General features: G+C 37.1%; 1 long non-coding RNA gene across 1 annotated transcript; it reads left to right on the forward strand.

Annotated features, from left to right (window-relative positions):
* Positions 1 to 20,742: 20,742 nt before the first annotated feature.
* Positions 20,743 to 21,689, forward strand: LOC145785701 (uncharacterized). The gene is made up of 2 exons (XR_014291206.1): positions 20,743 to 20,890; positions 21,428 to 21,689. It is a non-coding gene; the product is annotated as an uncharacterized LOC145785701 (long non-coding RNA).
* Positions 21,690 to 24,767: the final 3,078 nt, after the last annotated feature.

Below are 24,767 nucleotides of genomic sequence, written 5' to 3' on the forward strand. Positions count from 1 at the left end.
CATGTTCTCCGTCAGGTCCAGCTGCTACATCTTCTTCCTGTGGATACTCGGGAAGTAGTTGCTCCTTATGTAAAGTCGTGGCATGCTCACAGTGAGAGCCTCCTTCTAGCGATGGTAAGCAATGATGACCCTGCTGTTCGATCTTTTGCTGTGAGAATTTTGGAAGACATTCGTAAGGGCAACAACACTGGTGATGTTTCCATCCGCACATTCATACCCCCAAAATTAAACTGGAATGCCGACTCACTGTGCTCGTTAATTAATTGGGAGGATACCACACCTACAGAGTCCGTATTAACCTCTCACTTGACCTTGGACGAATTAAAGAATTTAAAGAATACGAAGTTTGAATGCGCTCATTTCCCTTGTCATACTCAGGCTGTGGAGCGCCTTATCCGGGAAGTGACCAACGCCTGCGGAAGTGTGGCTGGCTACCAACGACGGGATGGCTTTATTCGAGCTAGACTTGCTTCAAGGAGAGTCACTCCAAAAGCAAATACAAAATCCGACTTTGTTGCTATGACCACGATTTAATATTTGCTAGTGAGCACAGTTATATCGTTCTGATTGCTTTTTCTGTTGATGTGGTTCAATATTGCAATTTTCTTGGCACATATTTTATAGGTAAAAGTCGTGCATTTCCATGTGATTTTTAATTTGTAGTTGTTACTACGTCCAGTCGTCCATATGCATGAGGTTGTTGTATGTTAGTGTATTATTTATACTGCGTATTATGTTGTTATGTTTATTGCAGTCCTACAACAAAAGAGATAATTGACGATTTAAGACGATCGAGATTATAGCCTACTCTTGATCTAGAGTTGAATATTGAATAAGCCACGTTTATTGCTGACTGAACAACAGCAGGGTTGCCAGAGTGATCGTGAAAGATTGCGCAGAAGACGCTGAACCTTCTTTTGAACAAAAAGTAGCCATTACACTGGTTATTATTGTAATTTAGCTCTTTAGGGTTGCCAAATTTTTCTGTTTTTAGAATTTTGCACAGTTAAATTTTTAGAACAATTAGTTTCTGGCAACTCTGTCCTTGTTACAAACGCCTGATCATAAAATCGCCTCAATGTTTAAAGTTATACAAAACACAAAAAAATCTGCCTTGAATTAGTGTTAGGAAAGGTTAAAGGTTGCTTGATTGATAGGTGAAATTTTGATTCTTCATACTTTTTGAAATTTCGAATCGCCTTATTGTACAGTCGCATTATTCGAGATTTTTCTTTCACAAACATGACAAGAGACAAAAGCACTTGATTGTTTCATTACCAATAACGTACTTGTGGAATTTGATGATTGTTTTTTGAAGCAACAGTAGCAGCAATATTGGTTTCCTGAGTTGATAGGCCACTGCGCGTAAGACCGCGTGAAATCGGGCTATTTTTGTTCCCAAATACCTCATTTTCATAAAAAGAACTAGTCTTTATTAACGAAGATACCAAACAGTGGTTGGCTAACTGGTGCTTTATTATCGCATCAAATCGAGAAAGAAGTGAAACTACACGAGAAAAAGTTTACTTGCATACTGGATCAATCAGTGCTTAGCTGAGGCTACTGTACAAAAACAACACGATCGAGATATATACATCAGATATATGCAGCCAGTTTAAAGAATGTGGACTCGACGAGCTAAGAGTTTCAACAATTCTGATGTCATACAGTCATAGACTATGTAAAAAGTGGTTTAGTTGTTAAAAATCAATTAAAAACAGGTTGATATTCTTGAACCACATTTCCTCCATTGCCGTCTTTTTTGGAAGGCGAAGCTTACAAAGCGAGCTGATTTAAATATTTAAAAATGCCATGTCTGTAGTTGGCCCATTGCGACGGAGCATGCCTAAAATTTTAATTATTATTAGCCAAGCAAATTCTTGCAGTTTTAAACAAGTCTAGAATACAGTCTAACTCTAAACTTTAGCTATCGATTGAAATTTTTTCACTGTTTAACATTGGGAAATATCTGGCTTGTTATTCCAGTATTTATTGGTTTGGTTTTGAATTTTTATGCTGGAGCTGACAAAGCTTTGATAGGTTATTCGTGGTAGTTTCTGAAGCCAAAGAGTTGAAGCCAGTTCTGTTCAATGAAATTCTAACGCGTTAAATATCAACTTCCGTTTCGTGTTGTCGATAGCTTAAAAATTTTTGGCCACTTAAAGAATCGTGATTGGTCACAGTTTGTAGCAAACGTGAAAGTTTATTTCAAAGAGGAACATCACTCAAAATTTAACTGCATTTTTGAACAAGTTGCAGCTCAGTGCTATTGCTTTCGACTTTTCTATACGGTGGGATGGCGCAGCAAATGAGGCGCTCGCTTTCCAATCGTGCAATCCTGGTTCGACTCCCGGTTTAAGCTGGTTATTGATGAGCACTGCTCAGTGCTAACCTCTACCCAGGGTGTAATAAATTGGGTGGGCGTAGTTGCTGAAGGAAAGGCGGCCGAGAGAAAGGAACTGACCACCCAACTCTCGTTAGTGCCGAAAGCTTAGTATAACGAAAACCTCATTTTCTCATCTCCCGATGCTTGGAATCAAGCATGGGACTCACCTTTACCTATGTTGAAAATTTGTGCTATTTAAAACTGAAAACAATGTTAAAATACCTCATAACACTCGAAATTAGTAACATCATTAAGAAAAGAAATAGTTTTACTTTACGTGCTAGAGTTTTCTGTAAATAATGCTTTGTTTGCAAACTCAATGTAGCAAGAAAATACACGGTAATTTTCTTTACTTTTTCTGGTTGCCTTTCAATGTTTCAAGCATCCGAAAAACCTTTCAGTTCAAGTATAAAAGTTTAGGAATTTAAAAGCATTCCCTAGACCCCATGTCAATGTTACTGCACAAACATGTTTTAAAGGGAGGCAAGAAATACACCTGGATGTTAACGTTTGCAAAGAACGTTAACGGCATTAGGCTACAACAAGATCAAAGCTTCTGATGTCGTCGTTACATTTTTAGTAATGCAGTGAAATAATTTTGAGAATGATCTGCGATCCTACGTTGCTTTTGAGAAATGTAAAACAATCAAGAAACGTCTTCATTACAGAAGAAATAGCTAAGGTATAGTTTCAACTAACGATATGTACATGGGCGTAGTCAGCACAAAATTTCAGGGTGGGGGGTGTAAATAAGTGTTATTGCCATATGTCAGTGAGCCCAGTAACACCCCCAGATTACATGTTTAACAAGAGTGTTTAAATACTGTTCCAAAGGTCCCATTGGATGTTCCGTTGGTGACACATGGATAGGACCTTTGGAGCAATTGATAACTTTTTAAAAGTTTCTTGTCATAGACTACTAAAATAAAAAATAAAAATAATTTATTTGTTGTAGATGTAGGTTAGTCCCACAACAATGTAGAAAGAAATTAGGAAATTTTAATTTCATTTGTAGACATAAATGTGAGCGTGCAGTTTTACAAGAATGTGATAACCACTTACTGCTGGCAATGACTACTGACTAACAGTAATGACAATTTAACTAAATCAATGTAAAATAATGCAGAATATTTTAAAACGAAGATTGTGTCTTTTTTTATCAAGTCTTTTGGTTTTCTTTTTATCTTTGCAACTTCTTTGCAACTTCTACAATGAGATTGTATTGTAAAATTATACTCTTGGTGTCGCTGTTGGCAACAATAAACAATCAAGGAGAGAGACTAACATCTTTATTTTATTAAAAACTTGTTTATGTCTTCAACAGAAAGATTTTGAACATATTGGCGATGTGTGATCACATATGATTTTACACAATTGTAAGAAAGTATAGTTTAAATCAAGTTTGAGGGAGTTGAAAGAATTAAGCGCTTCCAAAATTAGTCCTTTTACGTTTGTTGTCGGGTAATTTTGGTTCTGATCAACAGCGTTTCTAAAATCATATGTAGCCTAAGATGACATTCGAAAGCAATACTTTGTTCTAAAACCTACAGAGCCTGAAGCTGGATAAATGATAAATGTTATTTCGTTTCAATAAGTTAAAAACGTTCAACCAAGAAGCTTCGCCAACATGTAAACTCAGAACATTTTGCATATCGAGTCTTTTCTTCCAAGTTGCCAATGGTGAATTGAAAAAATAAATTGTTAGGCTACATCTATTTTACATCAAACTAAAAATACTAGATTTCATTTTAAATATAGGATTCTACAACGGCATCAAATTATCATGATGTAGAAAGATCAAAGCGCAAAGAGACCGTGGGGAGACTATTTCGAATAGAGATGTCAACCAAAGAAACTCGATCCGATGCCTACCTCCTGTCTGTTAACGCTCAAAGGTCACATCCAGCTTCTTCAAATATCGACGTTCTATTTGCATGCTTAATGTCACCTGAAAAATATTCTGCTTTGTTATATAGTCGCATTATGCGAGATTTTTCTTTCACAAACATAATAAGACACAAAAACACTTCATTGTTTCATAACAAACGTATTGGATGATTGTTTGTCATAGCGACAGTTGCAGCAAGTTAAGTTTTTCTAAGTTGGTACTTGCGGGTATGACGTAGTGGTTTTAAATCAAGGGGGTTCGAAACTACATCCGCTTTTGGCTTATCTGCCACACTAAAAAAACTAAGTTTTCAATACTACTTTCCAATTTAAAATGAAAAAAAAAGTTTTTTTAGAGCTTTTTGATGAAGACACTGGCGTGACAAATGCAGGAGAAAAAAATTCCACCTAAAACGTGTTTTCCATAACAATTTTGAAATGGAGTGTAAGCAAACCTGAAACGGAATCTTCATATCATTTGTTTGCTTTCAAGGTCATTTTATCATCACGCGGTACTTAAATAGAGTTTTCCTGTGTCAGCTCAAGACAGAAGTGGCGCGTAAAAGTAGCGGGAGCGCACGCTACTTTTCATTCGAGTTCCTGAGTGGTAGCGCGTTATTTTTCATCGACTAGTGCAGAGGTTCCCAACCTTTTTTATCCGGTGGACCCTTTTAGTCAATATTCAAATCTAAATTCCCTCCTATAAGTTTAGTTTGTTAAAAACCCGTTTACATTAATATTTTAATCCAAGTCTTGGAAGATAAACTAAAATTTCGCTTGTAATAAGCTTTTTACTCTGTAATATTCCTTTTCATACTAAAATAATTTAATTAATGAAGAACGTTGGTGAAAAGTATTTTATTCAAAAAATACATTCAAAATATAAGAGTCAAGGCATTTAACAGTCTGTGTGAAGCTTGTGATTGTTTGTTTCGACAACTCATAAATGTGGTGGAAGAGTTTTGGAAAGAGCACAACGAATATCCTTCTCCACGTCTAATCTGTTTTTTTGTTTTGTTTTCATTTGCACGAGTTGAAAAACCTGATTTGTATAGACAAGTGGAAGCAAACGAAAGGATACTGCGCGAATAGCTGCTTTCTCTGCCACGTTGGGATAGGAATTACACATTTAATGGCCAAAATCCATTGAACAAGAGAAATCCAGTGATTAATTACCAAGCTTGCTGGTGAAAGCTTCCAAAGCATCTTTAAATGCTGAGCGGTACTGGCATTTGTTCCTGGAAGAGCCACCCAAGCCAGGCTGGTCAAAATGTAGAGGCCAGACAAAACGTAGTTCCCCTGCGACCAGAACAGCAGAGCCTTCTAGTAGCTTAAGACAATCTCGTAATGACAGTGACATAAATCAACCACTCTCCTCCAACTTGCCTTGAGCAGCATGGAAGCAGTACAGTTTGTAAATTCACATGGTATCAATATGTCAATTGCTCATGGATACCGATAACCCATGTTGATGCGCAATCTGCTTTAAACGGAGATGGTAATTGAATAGATGTTTTTCCCTGGCATTTTCAGATTTAGTTTATTCAATGGACCAAACATATCAACCAAATAAGCAAGAAATCTAATCCATCTGTCATCATTCAGCAATGAAACAAATTCCAATTTTATTTAATAGTCAAAAAATAATTTAAGCTCGTCTCTGAGCTCAAACACTCGCTTGGTTACGTTTCCTCTTGAAAGTCATCGAGTATTTGCATGAAACAAAAGTAGGCCTACGTAATGGTTTGCATCCATGTCAGTGCACAGTTGCTTAAATAATCGGGAGTTAATCTAATAACAATCTCCTCTTTAACGCTCTAGTCTAGGCCAACTTATTAGGCTTAAAAAGGTTTGCAATCCTAAAACCAAATTCCCCCCCGAAAATTGCAAAATTCCCTCCTGAATATTGCAAAATTCCCCCCTCTAGTGGGGAATTCCCCCCCGGTTGGGAACCACTGGACTAGTGAATCTAGTAAGGAGTAGAAGCGCGCTCTTTTGGCATTATGATAGCGATAACGACAACTTTCAAAGTGCCCACTTCCGGTTAGATATTTCTGCAGAAATCGGAAATGCTGTCGGTTTAATCTAACGCTTTTTTCTTTCGTTCAGTCTTTTATAAATTTCCTGTATCATGGAAATTCAGTCTTTTATAAATTTCCTGTATCATGGAAATTCAGTCTTTTTTAAATTTTCTGTATCATGGAAATTCAGTCTTTTTTTAGTTTCCTGTATCAGGAAATTCAGTCTTTTTTTAGTTTCCTGTATCAGGAAATTCAGTCTTTTTTAAATTTCCTATATCATGGAAGTTCAGTCTTTTTTTAATTTTTTGTATCAGGAAAGCTGATAATAGTTTTAATCTACTATTTCTTAACTCTCATTGCTGATTGTAAATGGCTTATTGGCTTATCTATAATTTTGTCAAAGTTGCACTTCAGTGACAAACAGGTTCAGTTCAGTTCGTTTGTATTTCTGACCAGCACAACGAAAAACAAGATGTGCCAAATTATAGTAGCCTACAGGTCTAGAAAAAGGTGGAAGCCACAAAACGTGGACGTTAGGCTACAACAAAACGCATACGTTTTGCGCTATGAAAGCTATTAAACCCGTACGCGGTAGCCTACTCACAAACTTGAGCTGCCTTTCTTGGTAACTGTACAGTATAATGTGATTTCTTTCTTTGCATTTTATATTGCAATGGAAGTCACTCAATTAATCTGCATATTTCGCAAATGTAAAAGGACAAGTCAAGCAAAAAGCGTCGAAGAAAAATTTTAAAAGATTTCCGTTCAGAGATGTTGATAGATTCACAAAATATAGACTTGCATCAATAAAACGTTGTTCAAACAATTTCAATCTCATGAAATGTTATTATTGCGTGGTTACAACAAGAAATCCGATTACATAACACTGGTGTTCTAGAAAGACGCATTTAGCTTATTGAGGGAGGTGGTTTCACTACCATGCACAATTAGCCTTTACGACGTGGATATATTCTAGCAAATAAAAATTGTTGAGCATCTCTTTTGGAAATCAATTTCCCGCCATCTATTGTTCCTTCCACGCTCCTCCGAACCAATGATCGTTTGGTGAGTTTCGGGATCAAACTCTCATTTCGAGCTAAAAATATAAAAAGCTTTTAACTTAAATAACTTGATATAGCCTACTTTCTTCTGGTGCAAACTAAGCTAAGCCATCACAAGATGTATAAAGTGATGATTAATTGGAATTTAGTTGGGGAGATGTGTCACCAACGGGTCATTTTTCACATATTTGTTATTTTCTGTCCATACAAAGGGCATGCGTCCTCCTTTTTTGGCATAACCGTAGGTCACATACCCTGGTATATTCCGCCAAAAAATTTTCTTAATTTTCCTACTACTAACTTCCGAAAATTAATTTTTAAATGATAATAAAAAGTGCCCCGTTGGTCAAACCCCTATACGACCAACGGGCCACTGCTATTCGACCAACGGGTCACTTCTACTTGGCAAAAAGCTGATGCACTGGAGCTTATTTTGGAGTATTTAATACACGAACAACATACAAACAACACAACAACATAAGCAATAAGCACTAGAAATATGCTTTTATTATGAAATTTCATTTTATATTTTCATATTCAATTCAATTTCATAATACGAGATTCAAGTATTTTTGGTGTTTATTTTACTCTTTTCAAATTTCATATTTTTCTAAAGTTGCAGAAAACTTTAAGATATCAGACAGGCGTTTTGTAGATGCCACGGGTGTTGGTGCAGTAGTTTTCTCACTATCCATTCATTCATTCTTTAACATAACGAGCAACGTTGTTCGTGGTATATTATATTTTTTCGCCGACTTTCGAACAAAAATGTTTTGTTTCAAAGCATCTTCGACAGCTTTGTTGAGATTTTCCGAACTAAAAAACTCTGTTTTATTGCTAGTTGTTTTAATTTCTGACATTTTTAGTCTGAATATATGAAGGAAGACATTGTTGAACAATTAGCTAGTGACCCAATGGTCAAACAAGGGGGTGGTCCGTTGGTCAGATACATGATAGTTTTTGGATTTTATGGCCTAGTTTAATGATGGATAAAATTTAAACATTTAAGTCATTGCAATTTTATTAATCAATGAATAAGCAATCAGCAAACAAAAAATAGTCTTGAAAAAATAAACCGATGGGTGAAAAAAATTGCAGAAGAAAAATGTTCAAAATTTACTTTCTACCTTGTAAACCATACTTTCCTTCATAACAATACGAAAAAAAATCACAGGTCCCCGCAAGGAAGATTTCCAAAACCAAAAAGGTTAATCTCGATACCACAATAACATTTTTCGTGCTTCCAGCTTTTATTTCAAGAAATAGAAGGGTGGTCCGTTGGTCGTACCCTGTCCGTTGGTGGAACATCTCCCCTTTATGTTGGAGTTAGTCAGCCCCCAGAGCTTCAACTCCAATTATGTGAACTTCAGAAGGATCCGTTTTTGCTGTCAAAGAAAATGGGAAATCCTGCAAGCTTTTAGAAGTTAGTGTCAAAGGAGAAGTTTCCCTTTTAAAAGATGCTGTTCTGAACCTGTAGGCCACTTGATGTTTGGAAGTAGGCCTACATACATTTGCGAATTTACGTTTGCGGCAATGGACAAAAGTAAAACCAAAAATAGAAATCAACTTGGAAACGAGGCTCTTTAGGCTTGCGTTCGCATGGCCACAACTACGATTCTCGTGGATACCAACGCTATTGCCGAAATTAAAATCTAAAGTTGATATATTTAAAGATGATCCCCTATTTAGGGTGAAACAAGCTGTAGAGGTTTTAGACTTAGAGAGTAGTAACTATATGCCATAGACATAGGCTATGTATAATTTGCCAGCAATAAGCCATTGAATCGCTATTTAAAACATTGGCCCGCAAGATAAAAAAAAATAATATTTTGGCCCGCGATGAAAAGAAGTTGGACCACGCTGCGCCAAATTATAGTAGAGGTCTAGAAAAAGGTAGAAGCGGCAAAACATGGACGTTATAACAAAACGCAGACGTTTTGCGCTACAAAAGCTATTAAATCCGTACGGTACTCACACACTTGAGCTTCCTTTCTTGGTAACTGTAAACTGTGGTTCCTTTTCTTTGCATTTTAAATTGCAATGGAAGTCACTCAATTAATCAGTAGGCTATATTTAGAAAATGTAGATGAACAAGTCAAACAAAAGAGTCGAGAAAAAATTTGTGTGTTGATAGATTTACAAAATATAGAGTTTTTCAAACAATTTCAATCTCATAAAATGTTGTTATTGCGTGATCACAACAAGAAATCCGATTACATGACACTGGTGTTCTAGAAAGACGCATTTAGTTTACTGAGGAAGGTGGTTTAACTACCATACACAATTAGTCTTTACGTGAATATATTTTAGCAAATGGAAATTGTTGAACATTTCTTTTGGAAATCAATTTCCCGCCACCAATTGTTCCTTCGACGCTCCTCCGAACCAATGATCGGTTGATGAGTTTCGGAATCAAACTCTCATTTCAAGCTAAATATATAAAAGTTTTTAATTTAAATAACCTGATATACGTTCTTCTGGTGCAAACTAAGCCGAGCTATCACAAGATAAATAAGGTTTGTTTTTGTTTGTTTGTTTATCTTTATCCTGCATTGCGGGAAAGCGGACTTGAGCGCTATGCATCGGTGTACCCCTTCCGACATACACCTAACCCACGCTGCAGCCGACGGCAATGTCTGTTTCCGGTTGTCTACTCTGCTTATGACTTAAATTTGGTACTACCCATTACTCGAAATCGATCACTGGGTAGAGGTAATTATCGTAAACTTTCTTGCCCAGAGAAACAACAGTAGTGCGGGTGGCTGGAGTCGAACATGCAGGCTCTCGACTGCGAGCCCAACGCGCTAACCACTCGGCCACTGATGATTGATTGCAATTTAAATAATGTTGACCAAACAAAATAAGATTTAAATCTCGTATTATTTAATCAAGACAAAAAAGCTTTTAAATATCAACGCCCGGAAAAATCAGCTCCCTGCACGCATGGCATAACTTCAGCTCATAAAATAACATGAAGCAATTCTAAAAGTTATAAGTGATTATCAAAAACGAATGTCTTCTAAAAGTTCTTTTATTTATCAAAAGCCCCATGTAATGAATCATAATGATGGCATCTTTGTTTCCACTGTTTCTAAAAAACTATTGTAAGTGCTTGTCTGATGCATTTAAATTGTTTTCATGCTGATTGGAAACTGTGCAGTTTCATTCTTCATGACTCAAACGGTTCACTCTCTCCCCGCTCTGCCACTATTTAAGTTTCTTATTGATTGATTACGTTTAAACTCATTTTTCTAGTTTCAAACTTTGCGCGTGATAATTTTTGTTTGAAAGTTGAACTTCATTTTGCATGTTTGGTTGGTTGACAGCAGCATGGTTCTGTGGTTTTCCATACCAAACTGGTAATTACAACCTGATCTAGCCCCCTAAAAAAGTCAGTTGTGACTGATTGATAAAACGCCAGAATAAAAGCAGGTTATCACCTCATACATCTTGTGATAGTTCAGCTTAGTTTGCACCAGAAAAACGTAGCCTCCATCATGTTATTTAACTAAATGCCTGGTGGACAGTCTCATTCAATTTTTAAGTTTTTAATTTGTCTATAAATGATAATTTTATTAAGAAAAAATACGCAGTTGTTTCTACAAAATATCTTTTTGCATTGTGATGCAATACTCGATGACAGAAACTATTCTATTGTTTGACTTTACACCAAGTCAGATATGCATGCTTAGTTAGACTCAAGCTGTGTGTGAACTTGTCGTTTATGGTGCTGTCGTATTAAATACCAAGGTATCGGTCAACTACCCTTTGCTTAGTATTATAATGACGTAGGTTGTGTAAAGAGCTTTGTGTGCTCTTGTCTGCGCTCATATGCAGCAGCTATGGCATTGACAACGGGCTCCAAGAAGTATTTTTAGACCTGGGATGATTTTAAGGGCGTTTTTCATTTACATCAACTTCATTTTATTGGGGAGAAAACTAATTCTGTTTGGAAAAAAAACTTGGATGATTTTAAAAGTGTTACCCCTCATTATACAAATTAACCTCTCAACGACCTTGAACAGCTGCGCTCCATTCTCAGTCAAATCTTCAAGTAACATGTCAGAACTCAATATGCGACCAAATCAACAAGAAATTCTGAGCTTGGAAAACATGAATTGCAATACAATTACATTCATCATACGTAGTTGAAATTAACTTTGAACTTTTAGGATGAGAATTTAAACAATCACAATCTATGTAGTTAGTTTGAAGTATTTCAAATTACAGATATTCCATAAACACTTGTAGTTATACTTAGTAAATCGTCCAAGAACAAAATACAAGCACTACTTAAAAATTTTACATCAAGGTAGGCTACTTGCTTATTGTAATAGGCTTAGAGCTCACAGGTAAAATGCCACCTACAAGGTCTTTCACTTGATTTTGACAACATTTCCCATGGAGTGACGATATTCAGACTAAAAAGTGCATGAAAAAAGAACGTAACTAGCCTATTACTATAAATGAAAATGAAACTTTCGCACAAGGTCCTTGTTTCCAAGCACCTATCAGTAAATCACAGCATTATTTTTTGCTTAGGCCTACATTGATTTATTTTTGGTGTTAATTCTGAACTAAAAAAGCTTCAACGGTACTTTTGAAGTAACGCAACAAATGAAATATTCACCTTCTCCTTGACTATTCATTGTAATCAGCAAGAGCACCATCAGAAGTAGAACTTTTCCGTACAATCTCATGATCATAGCGGAATCTTAGTTGGACGTTTGCAGTAAAAGATGCCAAACTAACCTGTAATATTGCATAATGGTTTGGAGAAATAGGCCACTGATAATGTTTTTTTACAAAACTAGACATATAAATTTTAGTAAAAACAAACAATAGGTGGAATGTAGTTGGCTGCTAGATAGCGAACATTGCTAAAAAATAATAGTCTCAATTTCTACATGTCCTTAGAAAGGAAATCATTCTTTTATTTCATTGCAGATGTATAGAAAGCTTAATCAAGAAATATAACCCCCAAACACTAGTCTTCATCAAAACTGATTTGAAACGATTTAATTCTAACTGATCTCAACTATATTGGTGTAACTGTAAACAATCTCACGATAATTTAGCGGGACTTTTTTCAAGCGGGACTCTTCCTATCCGGTGCAGCTTAACGTTATGCTCGAATCAGTGACTTAGCTAAAAAGAAAATTTTAGAAGGGTAACAGCAACTGTTGGAGAGGAGGAATATTTTACATACATGAAATAAAGAGTTTGTTTAAAAACGTAGCCACTGAATGCAGCTAAACATTTATGAAACGTCATTCAACATGTAATTAATACAATGCCAATAACATTAATAGCATAGGCAGTAAAAGCTAATAACAATGCATCTGCCAATAACATCGCATCACAATTGATAAAAAACGGGACCTATAGAGCAGGCGACCGAAAGTTCTTCGGGCTTGTAGGGAGGAAGACATCCGATCTCTGGAGGGTTCCGGCACCGGACAGGGAGGGCGTCTCCGGTGAATTCACATTGGGTAGGTTTACCGCTGCCTTCCAGCCAAGTGAGACCAGTAAGGTACCTGGTCCTGAAAACATCTGCTCCGATTTTGCTGGCACACTAATCCATGCTGGCACCGCTATGAAGTATTGACTGCACAAATTCCTGTCTTTCTGCTCATGCCAACTCAAATCCCCAAAATCGGGAGAGGAGCCAAAGTAGTCGCGATCCCTAAGCCTCACCAGCCACAAGAAGATCTAAAGAGCTATCGACCTATATCTCTTCTCTGCATGCCCTTTAAAATTATCGAACGCCTCATCTACACTCGAGTCGAACCAATTATAGACCCATTCTTGTCCCGGGAGCAAGTTAGCTTTCGACGTAGAAGATCTACTGCAGATCAAATCACTCTCATCACTCAAGATATCAAAGACTGCTTTGAGGCAAAGAAGAAGCCCTGTGCTGTGTTTCTCGGCCTCACAGCCGCCTATACGACACCGCATGGCACCAAGTCCTCACTGGCAAACTGCTCCACCTGTTTCCGGACAGGCGCATGGTCCTACAACAGAGGTTTTTCTATCGCCACTAGAAGTGGTAAACCAAGCAGGTTACGACGCCTTAAAAATAGTCTCCCTCAGAGATCTATCCTGACCTTCCTTTTGTTTAACATCTACACCCACGACCTGCTAAGCACGTTACCAGTAAAGTACATCCATGCCAATAATTTGGCTATTCTACACCTGTTGAATCACTGGGAAAAATTGGAAGGCACCCTACAACAGGACATTTCGACATTCTTGGTATACCTTCAGAGATGGAGATTGAAGCACAGCGAAACCAAAGCAGTGACAAAAACGTTCCATTTAAACAACCGGGAAGCGAAGTGTGGGATGGGGTTTGGACCGACAGAGGAACCCTGTCTTTCTGCCCAAACCCTAAGTGTCTTTGCGTGGTCCTGAACGGGTCGCTCACTTGCCGTCAGGACTTGAAGTCACTGGGCAGAAGGATTTCAACAAGCACACAGCTTTCTAAGACGACTGATGGGCTCTGGCTGGGGAGGCAGAGATGACACTCTGCCCATTGCCACCATTGCGGCAGCTCATACTCCAGCAGAACACTGTGCGCCTATTTAGAGTCGTGGTATCCAATGCCATCAAATTGACCCAGCCATAAATGACGCTTTGCTTATCGTGACTAAATGTCTGCGACCAACACCATCGAACTATCTCCCTGTCTATGCAGGCATCCAACCAGCTACGCTTCGTTACTAAGAGGCCATTCTGTCTCTTTCTCGCCGAGCTGTAGCGTAGGCTCAGACCACTCGCTTTTCTCGGGTCTCTGCGGGCCTGTGGACGACCAGCCCCTGCGACTGAAATAGAAACACCTATTTTTCCAGGCGCACAACTCTTGACAAAAATCGCTGAAGACCAATCCATCAGTGCGACTACCTAGACCAGTGGTTCCCAACCTTTTTTGGTGTCGGGGCCAAATTTCAAACTTCAGACTACGTATGGAGCCGCATGAAAACACTCAAGTAATTATAACGAAAATTTTAAAGCATGAAAGCATGTACCAACGAATAGCAACACCAACAAGAAAAATAACACAAATCAATTTAATGTCCAACTTGGCATTGGCTTTGAGCTTTAACAAGTTTGTCAAAGCGAGGCGCAATTGCAGAGGATGCAGTAGCTGCTTGAGGTGGTCATCGGTCAACCGATTGCGATATTTATTTTTGATTGTGATCATTTTGCTGAAAAGTGCTTCACATACGTAAGTTGATCCAAATACAGAGGCGTTTTTCTGGGCATTGGTTTTCAAGTTGGGATACTTTCCCTCTGGAACTCAACTCCAAAATTCAAGTAGGTCTTTATTTTGAAATAATTGTTTGAGCTCGATATTTGTCTAGCAACTCCAATTGAAAATTATCAGGAGCAGTGGCCACATTAACTGCAATAGGATTTGCAAACATGTTCATCATTGGAAAATATTAACGGAATGAATTTATTTTGATGAGTTCAACCGCCGCATTAACATTAACGGGAAATGTGTTGTAATACCACCTGCAAGCTGCGTTTTCCAAAGACAAAGCTTGCAAAAGCAATTGCTGTGCTGTACAAATTGTGACAAAACTTGCTATTGCCTTGTAGAGTTCGATTTAGAGTAGAAAGGTGTGTAGTGAATCTAGTGATATCAACATAAAACGCCAAATCAGCAATCCAAACTTCATCGCCAAGCTGAAAACTGTTAAACCGCGTGCTTTATGCTAATTGGTATTGGTTGCAAATTATTGGGCTTGTTTTTGTGTTGATTTGCCTGTTTTGGGCTTGTTTTTAAGATTCACTTGCTTGTTTTCAAAAAACAACCTGGCATCACTGTGTAAAATGAAAAGTTCAATGACAGTGCAACCTCTACGACACAACGACAATGCAGTTTGTAAACAATTTTGACTTCGTAAACAATTTTGACAAGTCAAAAAATAGCCCTAATTATTATAAATACATTTTTTGTGGGATTTTCAGGGGTCAATGAGAGCCGCAAGAAGGCTAGCTTGGAGCCGCATGCGGCTCTAAGAGCCGCGGTTGGGAATCACTGACCTAGACGGACCACCAATACGCTCGTAGTGGAAGAAGAACTCCTCGGGACTCCAGGGCCTCGTCCGACACCGGCCCCCACTCTTCCGAAATGCTTTTGCTGGAGAGGGTGTGGTGTAGCGCGTATCATCACGCACCACATCTATCTTGCCGACAGCGCAGTGTGGGTTTGCCGATTGCCTGGCTTGGCTTCTCTTGGTTTTTTTCGTGTTGGTTCATTCTCTAGTTTTCAGTTAACAGTGTAGCAGTGCAATCGGCAGTTTAAGTAGAGTCTTGTTTTAGTTTGTCATTTAATACTTTCTGTTAACATTCTTTAAAGCTAGTTTTCAATTGCAGGATATTCACGTTTTAAGTTTATTAGGCTAAAGCCTACTTTACTGAAATGAGTTTGTTGGTTTCAATGTAGGTCATGTCAAAGGGCCTGGCTGCGGCTCGGCCGCTTACGCATTGGCGTCGGACTATTCCGCTCCAACATGCACAAATGAGGGATTGCTCCATCCTTTCAGTACGAATCGCTTCAGTAGATGCTTCACAACTGCCCCAATATTTAGACCGAGTCGCCGCCACTGCTCAAGAGTGGAAAAAGGCAGAGTCCCTTGACCGTTATCTAGTGTCAAAGAAGGTTCATTTCTGCTAAACAACTGTTTACTTTTGTGTTAAAACATTCGTGAAAGTTTGGATAAATTTCAATCTTACTATGACAACATGTTTTAGGTAAGTACGTGGTCTGTTTGTTGAACTTTCATTCGTTCTTTTGGCGTGTTTGCGGACGGCCTGCTGCAAACTTATGATTGTAATTTGCAATGTCTTTTTTCAGGTTTTACTATTTTGCTGGTTTATCGTTTTCACGTATTTAAATCGTGAAAGAACTTGCATTGTAGGCCACCAGACGTTTCGCATTTTTTGTAATATAACAAAAAAACTTCTTTTTAATATCTTGCAATCTATTAAAAGCTATTTCAACAAAAAGATCAGTACATTTTTGTCAATAATTTATACAAATTTCTGAATCTGACTTTTATTTTGTATGGTTGGTTGTAGACGTGCTGGAAAATATAGTTATTTTTACTTTAATCTCTGATAAAAATCTGGCACCACTGCTTAGAAGCTTTGAACAGTTGTTATTTTTTTGTTTTATGTTTGTCGTTTTTTTAAGAAAGGAAGTGGTATGTTTATTTATCTTATGTTTTCTTCCGCTTGCAAGGGATTTTTCAGAATTATTAAAACTATTGAATACGTGTCCTGATTACGTATAAGTCATTTCAAACAGTTAGTTGTGAGCATGTGTTGTGACCACACTCCCGCATTGTTTACAACAGAATGTTAACACCTTTTGTTTTTGTTCTTCAGTTATGTTTATACGTAGCTCAGTGCAGATTGTAATTTCAGTCATATTTTACGAATATCTGTTGTTTTGTTTAGATGAATTAAGTTATTTTCTTGAAGAGGGCAGAAAGTTTTGTCGAAAACATTTGAATTTATGTAGTTATCTTTTTTATTGTATGTATTGTTTTTGAATTATGCAATTTAATCCAATCAAGTTGCTATCAATTATCTGTCTATGGTATAAAGCAGTGTTTCTCAACCTTTTTTGGCCCAACGCCCCCTTCATGAACTCGCAAAATTTTACCGCCCCCCAACAAAAACGATTAATTACGAAAAGCGAAAAAAAATACTATTAATACTACAAAAAGTGCTCAATGCCAAGCAAAAAGCCAAGCAGAGCGAATTACATCAAGCTAGTTGCCAGTCTCTGTAAAGCCAGTGAGAAACATTCGATGATCACTTCTTATGTCAATTGTCAAGTGGGTTTTGCTGTTTGGTATGTAGCAGAACAGCACAGCTGAATCCCTTTTCCACCAGGTATGAGGTAGGAAATGCTACCACGAAGATACGAGCTCTTTGACGAAATTTTTACGCTGGGCGATAAATGATTTAAACCAGAATGAGAATGCCCCTAATAATCAAAACGCCCCCCTTAAGCCGAGGTAATTATACTGCCCCCTGAAAAATCAAAACGCCCCCCCGGGGGGCGCTACCGCCCCCGTTGAGAACCACTGGTATAAAGCGTTCAAATTAAAACATATAGATATGACCTTCATATCGATCTCAATGCTCAAGCCCACAGAAAAAGGAAAAACCACATCACAGACAAGCTAAATCTAGTAATTGAAGCCTATTTGTAAAAATGAAATATTTGTAAAAATATCTGCCTGTCGAGTCATATTGATTTAGTCTAATCGAATCCTAGCTTAAGAGATCGTTTAGATGTTGTTCTAACTGTGGCTGACGTCAGTTGCTATAACAGCGTCAGCAGTTTACCAGCCTGTCAGTATGTTTTTAATGCGGCAGCCTCTTCTGGACTCAATTGCACATTGCACAACCACTCCAGTTGAATTGTTGTGTATAGCCTATTGATTGATATATCAAGGTGAAGACTGACGATAACTGACGTTGGCAAAACCAAGACCCAATAAGAAAACTGAATTTCTTCGAAACGAACAATCAATTCAATACAGATTTTCTTGTGGCTGTTCCGATCGACTTAAATAAGGACAACATACAATTATTTATTTTGACTGATTTGAACTGTTATTTGAAACTTACACCATTACCAAACAAAACTTTTTTTTACAATAAACGTTATGAATATTAACTAGTCTATAAATATGAATCATCACAAACAACTAATGAGTTAAAACATATCATTACAAAAAAAATCAAAAGTTTATTGCTTTCGCAAATCATAAATTTCAGTTATTGTAATTATATTAATCAGATTGTTTTGAAGTCAAAAAGTTTAAGTTAATTTTGTAAAATTTTAAAGCATTCAACTTTGTTTCGTGTCGCTGCGTGTCAATTTTCTGACAAGTTAAAAAATCCTGATGGATCAAAAATTTGTCTCAAACATGAAATTTTGTTAAAGGAACATTATTAGATTTTAGCTGCATTTTTTTACGAGTAACAGCTCAGTGGCATTGCTTCTACCTTTTGCCTGTGGTGAGTATAGGTCGACCAAACTAAGGGTTGTATTTTGAAACAGTTTTTATTCAAAACTAATTATTAATTTGGAAGTCATGCTATTGGAAAACAAAACAAGTATTTATAGTATTACTATAGGGGAAGGTGACCATAGTTGTGCAGATTCCATCAGATAGGCTATCCTTTGAATTCCTAAAGCTCCTCGTAAACTTCAGTTCAATCAAAGGAAGAGAAGAAAGTCGATTATTCTTACTAGTAGGCTACTCCTGAAAAGCAAACGCTTATAAAGTAAAAATTGTTGAAAGGCAAAAAGAAAATTAAGAGTTTCAAGAAGGTCCAAGCAAACCATAAAAAAGGTAGCAAATCAAGACGTAAAAATAAGAAATCAACACCTCAAGCTTCTTCTTTGAGGTCTTCAGAGGATGAAAGTCAAATTCAGAGGATTTAGTTAAGGCAGAATACAGTCAAATTCAGAGTCTTCAGAGGATGATGGTTCTAAATGATGGTTCTTCTGACAATGCCTGCGGAAGTGACATGGAGGGCGAGAATGTGTACATCATTGCATGATGTGTTCTGAAGGGTATTTGGGATTGGAGACATAGATCAAATGTAGCTGCTAAAGTTGCATTCTGAGAATGCTTCAAGCTCAGCGGGGCCATGCAAAAATTCTGCTCATGAAGAATGCACAAATGATCCTGTGATGTAGGCTATGTGTGCCAATACTGCGAATAGTGAATGCTGATTTGTCAAGTAGACTTGAATTTCATTCTTTCCTTGCTTATTGTCTATGTAATCTATCGATCAACAAACAAAACATCTGCTATACAGCGACGTTTTTGTATGTAGACCCATTGTTAACTATTGTAGGCTATTATTGCCATTTCTATACAGCATGGAGGAAGACAAGTGAAGATCTGCTAAACCTGAATGCGTTTTTGTAAGCGCATGACCCTGTCCGCTTTGTATTTGAACGTCACTGCAATATTAAAGTTAATAGCCTACACAAAGCAGTTGCATAATTAAGGAATCGGAATGCACAACTCTGGACACCTATGACCATAGTTGTGCAACTTTAGTCACCGTTTTAAAATGTCAAAAACACATATCAGTTTATTTGCAAAACTTGATTTTGTAGTGCTTTTTGTTGGTAAATGCTTGTACTATAACCACATCATAACGTTTGTTTGCTAACTTTACTCATGATTCAGTTTTTGATTAAAATGTTAAAAGTTGCACAACTATGGTCACCTTCCCCTACGACTTTTAATTATAAAAATAGATTATAATTAAAAGTCGTATAATATAAAAACACAAATGAGTCACGTCACTTCTTCAAAATAAATGAGTTTAACAACGTTTATTGCCGCTGCAAATAATAACTTTCACATTTCAATTAATGAACACTTTGTTTTGAAGGCAAAGAGTTGAAGTCAGTTCTGTTGGATAAAGTTACAATTTGTTAAATACTAATTTATTTTTCGTGTTGTCCTTGGCTTAAAATATTTTGACCACTCAAAAAATCGTGATCGGGCAAAAGTTGAATCAAACAGGAAATTTTCTTTTAAAAAGGAAAGGCACTAAATTTTAACTGCATTTTTTGCAAGTAGCAGCTCAATGGCATTGTTTTCAACTTTTGCCTGTAGTCAGTGACCGACCAAGCCAAGGGTTGCATTACAAAGTTAAAAAATATATATAAAAAATTTAAATTTTGTGTTATTTTATGTTAATAACAAAATTAATTGTCTTACAGCAAGGGAAAACATTAGTAAAATTATCGAGAAAAGGAGTAGTTTTTAATATTAAGGGCCGTAACTTTTGTTAAAAAATAATTTGTTTGCCAACGCATTAAAACAAGAAAATACTGGATGTTTTTAAGTTTTCAGGTAGTCTGAAAAAAGTTCCTGGCCACAAAAATCATCTCGGGTACCGGTATAAAAGTACCCCATGTATCCCTTCTCAACGTTGCAAAATGAGGCAATAGAAATATTATGATATCATTCTTATCCGCCAATAGATTAAAAACATGCATTCCTAAAAGCGGTTAAAATAAGGCTACAATTAGATCAAAGGGAATGATAAACTTTTGATATTGAACTTTTTATTCAAGCTACCATCATTAGACTGTTGATGCGCAGTGAAATAGTTTTGTTAATTAATCTTCAGTTCTGGGTTGCTATCAGAAATATAATACAATTAAAAAAGAGCTTCATTACAGAAGAAATAGATAGTTTAAACCTACACTGTGTATCAAAATGTGACCGCGCGGTTTTACAAGAAAGGATAATGACTGCTTGCAATGACTATACTGACTAACAGTAATGAGTGCTTGACTAAATCAATGTAAAATGATGCAGAATATTTTAGAACAAATATTTTGAATTCTTTGTGTCCTTTTTGTCAAGTTCTTTGATTTTCTTATTGTGTTTCAAATTCCACAATGGGGTTGTATTGGAAAATTATTCTGGTGGTGGCGCTGTTGGCAACAATGAGCAGTGAAGGAGAAGGTAAGGTTTTATTTTATTGAAAATTTGTTTGTGTTGGTGACATTATTAACACATCGGCAGCGGCCGATCATGTCTGCGTTCAGCAAGTTGCAAGAAAATACTATTTAAATCGAGTCACAAGAAACTAAGAGCTATTAAAGTTAATCTTTACATGTTGTTTGTCAGGTAATTTTGGTTTAGATCAACAGCGTTCCTGGAAATAAAATATTTAAGATGAGATTCGAACGCAATAGTATCGCTTTGAAGCGAGGGACCACTGAGCTTGGATTATTTTGTTTTAATGAATGACAAACATTCAATTAAACAGGAAGCATCGTCAACATGGACTTAAAAGCACTTTGCATGTTTGGCACCAGACGGCAAGTCAACCGTTTTTTAACATTGATTCCACGTTTACAGACGTGGAATCAATGAAACAAACAGATGGTTTGCCATCTGGGGTTCATTTCTTTCAGGTTGTCAAAGGGTTTAATTGAAAGAAAAAGGCTATATCTAGTTCGCATCGAACTCAAAATATTGATTTTATTTTAATTTTAGGATTCAGCAACGGCATCAAATCATCATCAAGTAGAAAATTCAAAGCACAAAGAGGCCGTGGGGAGGCTATTTCCAAGAGAGATGTCAACCATAGAAACTCGGTCCGATGCCTACCTCCTGTCTGTTAACGTTCAAAAGACGCATCCAGCTTCTTCAAATATTGGCGTTCTATTTGCATGCCCAATGTCAGTTAGAAAATATTCTGCTTTGTTGTACAGTCGCATTATTCGAGATTTTGCTTTCACAAACATGACAAGACACAAAAGCACTTGATTGTTTCATTACCAATAACGTACTTGTGGAATTTGATGATTGATTTTTAAAGCAACAGTAGCAGCAATATTGGTTTCCTGAGTTGATAGGCCACTGCGCGTAAGACCGCGTGAAATCGGGCTATTTTTTGTTCCCAATTCATTTTCATAAAAAGAACTAGTCTTTATTAACGAAGATACCAAACAGTGGTTGGCTAACTGGTGCTTTATTATCGCATCAAATCGAGAAAGAAGTGAAACTACACGCAGAAAAAGTTTACTTACATACTGGATCAATCAGTGCTTAGCTGAGGCTACAGTGGCGTAGCCAGGAAAAAAATTTGGGGGGGCCAAATATTTGATGAGTTGAAGAGAACAACAAAGTGATTTAAGTCAAGACATCGCCACCTGGTGTGCAGTGGGGTATCTTGGTGGCTTGAGCAAGAGAAGCAATAAAACTGGTGGGGTTAGAGCGTGCCGAAGGCACGCGTATTTTAGGGGGGTCCGGGGGCATGCTCCCCCGGAAAATTTTTGCAAAATTACACTTAAATGATGGATTATAGCGCTTTCTGGAAACACTTTTAGGGTAATATTTGTATGAAATTTATTAGCAGATATACAGCTATTAACTTTTTAAAGGTAGCTCTTACACACGAACAGGCAAAATCTGTGTCTAAAATTAGAGATTACCAAAAACTCAGCTACACAAAAACCCAACAGAGTAAGCCATTCTGAAATTGCTTCCACAAATTAGTTAAAAGAAACGTAAATCGAGTAAATTTTGCGCGATTTACGATTTGCAAAATTTATTGGTGTCTTTCTGTGTGTCTAAAACAAGTCCTTGGGGGTGTTAATAGCCAGATGTCTTGGAAAACGTTATAAATTTCTACAAATTTTATTATATTTTCAACAAAGTGTTCAACTTTGGATCCAAACTTTGAAAATTTGGGGGGGGCCATGGCCCCTTTCGCCCCCCCTGGCTACGCCTATGTGAGGCTACTGTACAAAAACAACACGATCGAGATATATACATCAGATATATGCAGCCAGTTTAAAGAATGTGGACTCGACGAGCTAAGAGTTTCAACAATTCTGATGTCATACAGTCATAGACTATGTAAAAAGTGGTTTAGTTGTTAAAAATCAATTAAAAATAGGTTGATATTCTTGAACCACATTTCCTCCATTGCCGTCTTTTTTGGAAGGCGAAGCTTACAAAGCGAGCTGATTTAAATATTTAAAAATGCCAAGTCTGTAGTTGGCCCATTGCGACGGAGCATGCCTAAAATTTTAATTATTATTAGCCAAAGCAAACTCTTGCAGTTTTAAACAAGTCTAGAATACAGTCTCAACTTTAGCTATCGATTGAAATTTTTTCACTGTTTAACATTGGGAAATATCTGGCTTGTTATTCCAGTATTTATTGGTTTGGTTTTGAATTTTTATGCTGGAGCTGACAAAGCTTTGATAGGTTATTCGTGGTAGTTTCGCATACTTGTAGAGGTTTTTGACGCAGGGCCAGTTACCGAGATTGACAGAGTGAAGTTTTCCTACTGTTGTAGTGTTTTACTACGGACCACCAATACGCTCGTAGTGGAAGAAGAACTCCTCGGGACTCCAGGGCCTCGTCCGACACCGGCCCCCACTCTTCCGAAATGCTTTTGCTGGAGAGGGTGTGGTGTAGCGCGTATCATCACGCACCACATCTATCTTGTCGACAGCGCAGTGTGGGTTTGCCGATTGCCTGGCTTGGCTTCTCTTGGTTTTTTTCGTGTTGGTTCATTCTCTAGTTTTCAGTTAACAGTGTAGCAGTGCAATCGGCAGTTTAAGTAGAGTCTTGTTTTAGTTTGTCATTTAATACTTTCTGTTAACATTCTTTAAAGCTAGTTTTCAATTGCAGGATATTCACGTTTTAAGTTTATTAGGCTAAAGCCTACTTTACTGAAATGAGTTTGTTGGTTTCAATGTAGGTCATGTCAAAGGGCCTGGCTGCGGCTCGGCCGCTTACGCATTGGCGTCGGACTATTCCGCTCCAACATGCACAAATGAGGGATTGCTCCATCCTTTCAGTACGAATCGCTTCAGTAGATGCTTCACAACTGCCCCAATATTTAGACCGTCGCCGCCACTGCTCAAGAGTGGAAAAAGGCAGAGTCCCTTGACCGTTATCTAGTGTCAAAGAAGGTTCATTTCTGCTAAACAACTGTTTACTTTTGTGTTAAAACATTCGTGAAAGTTTGGATAAATTTCAATCTTACTATGACAACATGTTTTAGGTAAGTACGTGGTCTGTTTGTTGAACTTTCATTCGTTCTTTTGGCGTGTTTGCGGACGGCCTGCTGCAAACTTATGATTGTAATTTGCAATGTCTTTTTTCAGGTTTTACTATTTTGCTGGTTTATCGTTTTCACGTATTTAAATCGTGAAAGAACTTGCATTGTAGGCCACCAGACGTTTCGCATTTTTTGTAATATAACAAAAAAAATTCTTTTTAATATCTTGCAATCTATTAAAAGCTATTTCAACAAAAAGATCAGTACATTTGTCAATAATTTATACAAATTTCTGAATCTGACTTTTATTTTGTATGGTTGGTTGTAGACGTGCTGGAAAATATAGTTATTTTTACTTTAATCTCTGATAAAAATCTGGCACCACTGCTTAGAAGCTTTGAACAGTTGTTATTTTTTTGTTTTATGTTTGTCGTTTTTTTAAGAAAGGAAGTGGTATGTTTATTTATCTTATGTTTTCTTCCGCTTGCAAGGGATTTTTCAGAATTATTAAAACTATTGAATACGTGTCCTGATTACGTATAAGTCATTTCAAACAGTTAGTTGTGAGCATGTGTTGTGACCACACTCCCGCATTGTTTACAACAGAATGTTAACACCTTTTGTTTTTGTTCTTCAGTTATGTTTATACGTAGCTCAGTGCAGATTGTAATTTCAGTCATATTTTACGAATATCTGTTGTTTTGTTTAGATGAATTAAGTTATTTTCTTGACGAGGGCAGAAAGTTTTGTCGAAAACATTTGAATTTATGTAGTTATCTTTTTTATTGTATGTATTGTTTTTGAATTATGCAATTT

This window comes from Aplidium turbinatum, chromosome 2, assembly GCF_918807975.1.
Source record: "Aplidium turbinatum chromosome 2, kaAplTurb1.1, whole genome shotgun sequence".
Taxonomy (NCBI): domain Eukaryota; kingdom Metazoa; phylum Chordata; class Ascidiacea; order Aplousobranchia; family Polyclinidae; genus Aplidium; species Aplidium turbinatum.